Below are 9,192 nucleotides of genomic sequence, written 5' to 3'. Positions count from 1 at the left end.
TTCATGCTTTCCTTTCAATAGCTTCTATCACTATTCTAGAGTAATCTTCACAAATCATGTGCCTATAGACTTCTAATCCGACACTTACTACAGCACCTGACTCTACATCTAAACAATTACCTCCCCCCCCACAACCCCCACCCCCTTTTAGATGAAGAAAATAATTTTTTTTAAGCAAGCAAAAAGAATTCTGATTGTCTACTATGTGTATGCAGAATATATTTTCCAGGGATTCATTTGTGAAAACAATGCATCATCAGTGGATGTCATTGCTGGCTAGGCAAAGCACACAAGCTGAAGTTGTCAAAGATTTACAGGATGTGGTTCCTTGTGCAGAAGGCTAGCCTTGGTGTAAATTACGGTGGCTTATGACATCTAAAAGATTTTGGCAGTTTTTTTTAGTTGTGTGAATGTAAATTATCTTAATTATGGAAGGATGGTGAAGATCTGTATTCAGATTCTATTATGAAATATATTTTATAAGTCTGAAAATTTTGGATGGGGAAAAATCAATGCACACATATATGTATCCAGCTATCCATGCAAGGACAAAATAGTATTTTCCTTTCTTATCTTATACTCAAAAACCAATGAACCCAAAACTAAGTATGCTAAGCTCAAATAGTATTTACATCAGCAGAAATGATTCTGAATGAAGAATTAGTATTCTTGGTTGTGGGAATGAATAAAATGATGAATACAGATAAGAAAATGAGTATTAAATCACTAGAGAGGGGCGGGATGTATCCAAGCAAGGGGGGGAAGGGGGGAGCCAGTGGAATGTGTGCAAGTAGTGGGCAGGGCTAGTGTGCACATAATGTAGCCATTAAAATATAAAATGCAAGGATAAAAAATTAAATGTAAAAAGTTACATACAAATTTCTTGTCTAGTGCGGCCGAAGTGTTTAGTGCCGTTGTAGTGAGGCATCTCCTGATGAGTCCTACTTTTACTTGTTTTTTCGTTCTTCTCCTATAGTAAAAAGGATTTAATTAATTAGATGTGTTATCTACATAACAATAAACATATAATAATGGTGTATATTATTACCATAACTGTTTCATCACTCCAATAGTCAACAAAGAACTTCCATTCAATTTTAGTCAAATGACTAGGCTTATTTTTGAGACATTCATCTTTTGTCTTTAACTCTTTATAAAATCCTTTGAATTCAATTTGTTCCTTGCAACTCTATATAGAGCTTGTGCATGTTTGTTTTACAATACTCTCCTGCCTATTTTCATGATCATCAAATGACCAGTTCTCAAGCAAAAGATAAAAATTAGAAAATTAATGCTCAAAGGGAAATTGGCAATGTTTACTAATGAATAAGTGAAAGAAAAAACCTAATAAACAAGTTTATTATAAAAACATATTACCGTGATGTAAGCAGGCTCACACACACACAAGAAGAATAACACACACACACACACACACACATATATATATATATAACAAGCAGGCTCACAGCAGCGGATCACAGTGCAGCAGCTGGCAGCAGGTTGCACCGGCAATGTATGCATGTAGTGAATACTATATAGTACACGAGCAGAAAATCAAACATGGATTTCTACATTCACAGCTACTCTTAGATATCATGTGCAATTAGCATGGAGACTATCACTAAAATGTCAATCAAAGGCTGCAACTAATTGTACTCATCAATTTTCAATTTTCATATCACTAGTCTAGCTTTCTAAGGTACAAAGTCATTTACCAATATTTAACTATCAAGTAATTCAAACACTTTTCTCTCACTAAGACCACCAAAGAGAAAGAAGGAACAACTCAACAAAGGTGAAAAATTGGAACATCATATGAAACTAAAATGGCCTAATGGCCACCAAGACTGTCAAATAGATAATAATTAAAGAGAATCAGAAATTCAAACACTGCAGGCTAGCAATACCCCTATCCTTAGTGGAGTATTAATGTTGTTTTTCTGCTTTCACTCAAACTGCCTCCTGGCATTGTCTTCAAAAGCTGCTAGCCGCTTCCTCCACTATGAATACACTTGTAGTATTACACCCCAAAAAAGCAAATAATGTATCAGAAAATTGAACAAATTTAACCCAAAAAATAAAATTAATTACCGTACAAATACCAAATTAATTAAACTAAATCAGCTAAGGAACCATCTCGAAATTAAGAAAATAAAATTAACCCAAATCAACTGAGCCATACAAAATTCACGACATTGTTCAAAGTTAGTTTTTGCATGTGAGTTACTACTTGAATCACTTAGATCCATATCATAACCAGCAAAGTAGTATACACTTATTAGATAACAATAAGCCACAAGCCATAACATCAAATAACCATGTTACAAGCTTAAGAGAGAGATAGCATCGGCAGCTCTTTGGATCAATCAACAACCAAAAAAATGCACGAAAGTAGCAACGAACTATGGAAGTCTTAGCTTTAAAGCCAGACAAGAAGGCCGACATCACAAAGTTAATAATCATGTCTAAGCAAGAACATCTAACTTGCTCCTAAATTCTTGAAGTAGAAAAAATCATGAAGTAATGTGTCTTCATTCTGGTGGCCTAAATCACTTTGCCTACTCTGGGCACTAGTTCAGATAGGAAGGACAACATTCCCCTGCACCTGCCACTTCACTGCACCTGCACCCTCCCAACTTCTTCCCCTTCCCTGCATCTGCCATTCTGCCCCCCCACCATACAACCGCCCCATAAAATGCAACCCCTCCCCACATACATCACCCACCAGTCCACCACACAACCTTATTATAATGCTTTAAATTGAATACACTTTAATCATTAAAATATAATTAGTTTTTTTTAGAGAGATTATATTTTCTAATAATTAATTTGTTTACGAGAACACAATAAAAAAAATGAAAATGAAACGCATGCAAACAGTTATCAGAAAAAAAGAGATTATATTATACACAGAAATAAAATCAAAGTAATTACTTTTTACAGAAATTAACTTCTTTTTTTTGAGAGATTACAGAAATTAAATTAATTACATGAAATTAGGCAAGATGCTATACAAAATAACTGAAATGAAAGATAAATAATTAGACAATAAAAGAACTTGCAAAAAATACTGAGATTAAAGTAGAAAGTATTAATTGATTATAAGAAAAATCAGATTATAAGAAACTGAATCAGAATAATGAAAATCCAAATTGCAAAAAAGAAATCAAGCAGCAAGAGTCAGTAAGTAAATAGATCTTACCTTGAAATTTTGTTGAAGATGTGATCTTGCGAGTATAATTGACTCTTAGAATTAGGGATTCTCGGATTTTCGAACGGAAATCCTTCTGCAACGAGGGTTTTTGTTTTGAGGCAAAATTAGTGGATTTTTCTTATTTTGTTTTTTCTTTTTCTTATAATCAAATTGGCGGCTAATGATTTTTTGTGCTAAAAATTTTGAGTTTTTTTAATTAACCGCCTAATAGCCAGCTCTACTAGAGAAGTAAATTTTGTTTGTTTTTTTTTTTTTTTTTTTTTTTTTTTTTTTTTTTTTTGTAGAGGAATGATGATCAATTGATCATTTTTAGGGGTCAATTCGGGTCAACAGTTCAATTTTGGGTTACATTTTATCGGTTTCATGTAATAATGGGTTTGGTTATAGCGGGGTCAAAGAGCTAATACGTTGGTTCGGGTCGTTTTTTAAAGTTACCGGGTCATCAGTTCAGTTTGTTTATATTTATTACGGGTTTTATTCCAATCGAGTCTAAAACAGGTCAATTCATTTTTAATCAATTAAGTCAAATCAGTTAGAGTTATTCTTATGATCCGATTCGGTTTGATTCATTCATCAACAAGATGTTGAGTTAAAATTAGGGTCGAATAAGTAACAAGTCAGGATTAATTTGGGTTTCAATGTGTTAGAACGAGTTTGTGTGATTCTCATATTTGGGTCAGGTTCTGGTCATTATTTTCTTGAGTTCAAATATACTTAGTCATGATGATTAAGTTCGTTCTGTTAAAATATTCGGGTCGGGTCAACTAACTTTTGACTACTCTATATATAACTAATGTAAGATTTTGTTACTTTAGAAACAAAGTTAATATAATTTGAATCTTGAGTTGATAGAAACAAGAACTATATGTATTGGAACAAGTAGAAACATAATTGTGTTTTATTACATTTAATAATCAATGAAACTTGCATGCATATTTATGTAACCTAATTAATACTATATGTTGTCTTGATAGTAACTTAATTATTATTATGAAGAAATTAGTACAATAACAACCGATTCTTATAATATCTTATTGTTTTCTCAAATGAATATATTGTGGTTTACCTAAGATTTTAAGAATTATACATATACTTTCCTTCAAATTTGAAATAGATGGAGTTATTTATATCATTTTCCTTAATTATTTACACTATCTACTACTCTAATTTTTATTTTTATTTTTTGTGTAAAATTATAGGCGATAATGTATAAATATGTAATTGATGATCACTTATCGATCAGAAAAGTAAGCTAAGTGTTGAAAACATGCGTTATGAAATAAGGTTATAAAGACATGTAAGAACAATATCGTTTGATTATAACTATTATTACATAATTTTATCATTTTATTGTTAAAAACATGTAACAACAATATAATTTTATTAAAAATACTATCTTAACGATCTTAAATAAAATGATTAGAAATATATTATTTTATTGTTAAAACATGTTTGAATCGAGTCATTTTAACACGTTACTTGATTAACAAGACCCCTTTAGCCACCGCATAGAGTATAAAGCTCAATCAATATGATCTCAAATTAAACCTGCATTAACCTAAGAAAACCCGCTCCAAAATCAATGTGTTTCAAACCAACTTGATTTAAACTCGAGTCATTTCTAATGCGGATTGTTTATAACCTAAAACGAATACATATCGTACAAAAACAAAATTGAATCCGAACGAACCTGTTTCTAATCACAACCGAATTGACTCCACTTATAAGCTAAATGAACTAGGTTCAACCCTAAGTTTGAACATTTTTACTTTTTTGACCCGATCCGAACAAAATTATTTCTTAAAAATTTTCAAACCGAATTACTAATTCAGTTTGGCTCAATTTTATTCGAATTACCTATAGCAAATTGTTATACATGATCTTCAATTATATTTATTCATGTTATTACATAATAGTATTATGTAATAATTGTTATACACGATATTAATTTATATTTATTTAGTGAAAAATCGAATATAAAATTACAATTTTACACATAAGTGAATTAAATAATAATAATAATAATAATGATAATAATAATAATAATAATAATCATCTATCAAATATTATATTTTACAAATATACTCATACAAGTAAAAATTTCGTGGGAAACTCCTCCCTCTAATTAACCTACTTAAAATTTCGTGGGAAACTCCTCCTTCTAAGAGCAATATTCTGCTGATAAACTCCCTCCAAGGCACATCTAAGCTCCAGAGAACTTAATAAGGTTAACAGAAGCTTCTTGGTGATATTGCTCTGGAATAACGATACTGCTTCACCACTCGACCACCGCTCCTACCGCCGCACTACTGCACCTCCGCACCACCGCACTGTTGCCCTACCACTGCATCATCCAAGTAGGCTTTCTATCTTTTCTTATTCTACAATACTTTGATTCAGGTGAAATTGTCAATCTAATTCTGATATATTTGTTAATTCATTCGGATTATTTAATTAATTTGCAGATATAATTCATTCAGTATTCTTGAATTACAATAATTTGATTTGAATTTTAGGTATAATAAAATTTTGAAATTTTGGTTTTAGGGAAATAGAGCATCGATTTTTCCAGATTGTGGGGTTTTGGATCAATTTAGAGATTACGGCATGGTCTGATTCTTATAAATTAATAGAATTTAATTTAATCACATCGAGTTATGTCTTAATGAATGTCAACTTTCATAAATAACATCTATTGGATGCCAGAAAACAATTTCTTATAACAATTTGTGGTCAACTACTAAATTGAAAGAAATAAAAAATTGATATCTTTTACAATGTTTCTATTTTCCGGAGTTAATAGAATTATAGAACTATATAATCATTGTTGTGCTGTTAGTTTTTGCTGTTGTCAAACATGGCATTTTTGCTTTTATGTGAATTTCATGGCTATAAACTTGTGACAACATCAAAGTTTGTTTGACGAGAAGAATTTTATATACTCTTGTAATTGAGGAATGGAGTAATTGGTTTGTAAGTTGTAACCGATGGTTAGGTGATCATCTAGATCGAGCTAAACCAAGTGTGTCATCTGGTTGTGGATATATCGTACCTTGAAAGTAATTTGGACTTAAGTATTCTGTGATTTTTGCCTCTCTTTCTCATACACTTCTTCTCTCCTTGGAGATCTCTGCTACAATGGCTACTCAGATGAGCAAGAACTGGAAGTTCGGTGCTGATGGTGTCATTTACGCTGAACTGAATAAAGTTTTCAGTAGAGAACTCACTGAAGATAGCTACACTGGTGACGGAGTTAGGGCTACTTGTACCCAGAATGTTCTTCGTAATTTACCCCTTTTTTGTGTTTTGGATTCGATCTTTTCAATTCTTTGTTTCTGATTTTGTTATTTTGATTGATTGTATTACGTGAGAAGAGAAGAAGGATTAAGGGGAGCTGACCTCGATTCTGCAGAAGAGAATCAAATTTCTAGAAAACACCATTGAATTTTACGCTGAGAAGGTTAACAATAGGGTACTTTGCGCTATTGCTCAATGTGAGTCTCTCCGTTACAAGCTTCTTGGTTTTCCTGTTAGAAGGTGTAAGAATGCATAAAGCTTTTTCTTTTTCATTGACTTTTAATTGGTTTTTTTTTTATCTGAAACTAATAGGGAATTTTTATGAGATTCGTTTTTAATTTGCTGTTGAGTATTGATTAATTATTTTGGTTGATTGTTATATTGCGATGTGAACAATTTCATAACTTGATTCATTTGAGAAGTGAGTTATGTAAAGTGTGATAAATATATCCTTTAACAATTTTATTGAGTTTATTGTCACTTTTCTATCCACTTAAAGTGACAATAAACTGTTAATTCTTTCTGCTAGCATTATCAAGTTAACGGACTATGTTATAACCCCATTCCTCTCTGTTTATTATACATTATACATTAGCTTGCACTAGTAGGCTAGCTCAGTTTCTGTTGGAGTATGTTGGTAACATAAAAATGTGCGAGAGTATCATAAGAAAGAACCAAGTACTTTTAATTTTTATTATAATTTACTAGTGGCCTAGGTTTTTTTGGCCTGACTTTGTTCTGTACACAGGGTGCAAAGAGCACTCGCCTTTTGAAATCAATGAAGACTTACCTTGACTACATCTGAAGCTGAGAAGCATGAAGTATTGAAGTCCAAGATCTTTTCTAACCTTGAGATTTTCATTTTTTGACTTGTAGAAATATCTTCTAACTTTAAGAATAGACCATGTTTGACAGAATAATCCCCCCTGATCCCAGCACAAAGAGTTAGAAGGTAACCTCGAACTCAGGGGAATGTTAAGCACCCTCTTCACTTCAAAATGCAATAGAACTTCTGAAATTTTTTCCACTTTCTAGCAGCTAGTCGTAGTATCAAATCAGATCACAAACCTTTAAGCCTGCATCATGATTGTCTCTAGGTGAAATTATGCAGCGAGACAGCGTGCCTTGGATCCACTAGTCTGACCAGACAAATGCCTCTACGATTTAAAGGAAAATCTGGAAATTAAATGTCCTTCCGAGGATTAAGTTGGTTGCGTGGAGGGGTTTTCAGAATGCTTTGCTCACTTAATGTGCCATTCAGTCTCGTATTAACAATTATGACCTTGATTGTTTTATTTGCTGCAGGGAGCCTGAGTCTACAATTCATGCGCTCAAAGATTGTGCTCAGGCGAGGGCTATTTTGGGTAAGTCAAGTTATGATTTTGTTTTTGTACTGTGTGCTGCCAGTGTAGTTGAATGGTGGGAGTCCTGTTTTCTGAAGATGGATGAGTGTGATGTAGCAAACGTTATAGCCATTTGCTAGGCTATTTGTGGTGCTAGGGACTTTCAGATTATGGAGAAGTATGGGGAAGTGCTGAGCTATGCTATAAAGACTAATGCAGAAGCTGCCGAAGCTGGAAATTCCAAGTCTGGTTTCTGATGTGCTGCTGCTGTTTGTTTAGGGAAGGCTGCTGTCGGTTGGACAACATATGCAGGTCTCTTAAAGGTTAATGTTGATGCTGACTTTGTAGGTGACTTCGGGTGTGGTTTGGGGGCAGTGATCAGGGATGGTCTTGGTGCTGTTAAGGCTGCAGGGGTCCAGCAGGGCAGTGAGAAGTGGGACGTGAGGATGGCTGAAGCAAAAGCCGTGTGGTGGGGGCAGCAGTTGCTGCGAATATGGGGGCCCAGAATATAGTTGTTGAGGGTAATTGTTTGCAGGTCTTCCAAGTTATGAAGAGCAAAGATATTGGCTATAGTGAATTTTCTGTAATTTTAGGGGGTATTTTGTTATTTTGCAATAACATTTTTAATGTTTCTTGGTTTTTTGTGAAACAAGGTCGCCCAGTTTCAACATAGGGAAGTGGGTTAACATATGTGGTTTGATGTAATTCCCAGTCGTATTCCTGATGTAGCTCTTCTTGATATATCTAATTAGCTCCCCTTTGTGGGTTTTATAAAAAAAAATAAACAAAATACAAAGGAAATGGACCATGTTTTATTGACTCGATATAAATTTGATCTTGATTCTCATTCCTTTATTTCATGTACACATAAGAAGTTGTGGATTGAGAATACATTGAAAAATATAGGAGCAAAGGAAGAAGATATAATCTCAACATTAATTAAGCTTAACAATGCAAACAAGAAAATAAAATTCTTTTGGATTACTATTTGCATATTAAGAACACCATCGAATAATAAGAAAAGGCTACAGTTTTTTTCATAAAACAGTAGCAAATAGGTAAAAAATGCTGTGATTTTGAATCGTAGCAAATACATGTTGCTATGTGTTACTCCTAGTTTTGCGGTTCAAAATCAGAGCAAAAGGTTTGAATAAAACCGTAGCAAATGTGTACTGGTACTCCAGTTTTTCAAAATTATTGTAACATAAAGACTAAGCTAATGCTCTAAAATTGCAAATTTAAAAAAAATTTATAATTATAAAACAGAAAACAAAATATTATTTTGGCCATTTTTACACTACTTTTTTTTTTTTTTTTTTTTTTTTTTTTTTTTGTAAA

The 9,192-nt window shown here is 32.8% G+C and overlaps 1 long non-coding RNA gene across 1 annotated transcript; it reads left to right on the top strand.

Moving 5' to 3' along the window:
• The first annotated feature begins 5,368 nt into the window (after positions 1-5,368).
• On the top strand, positions 5,369-8,649 carry LOC145637842 (uncharacterized). Its single transcript, XR_014114508.1, has 3 exons — positions 5,369-5,571; positions 6,341-6,708; positions 7,817-8,649. It is a non-coding gene; the product is annotated as an uncharacterized LOC145637842 (long non-coding RNA).
• The last annotated feature ends 543 nt before the right edge of the window (positions 8,650-9,192 follow it).

The sequence above is a fragment of the Chenopodium album genome, chromosome 7 (genome assembly GCF_948465745.1).
Source record: "Chenopodium album chromosome 7, dcCheAlbu1.1, whole genome shotgun sequence".
NCBI classification, from domain to species: Eukaryota; Viridiplantae; Streptophyta; class Magnoliopsida; order Caryophyllales; family Amaranthaceae; genus Chenopodium; species Chenopodium album.
Note: the sequence above shows the minus strand (reverse complement) of the source record. Positions and strands in the feature narration are given on the sequence as shown.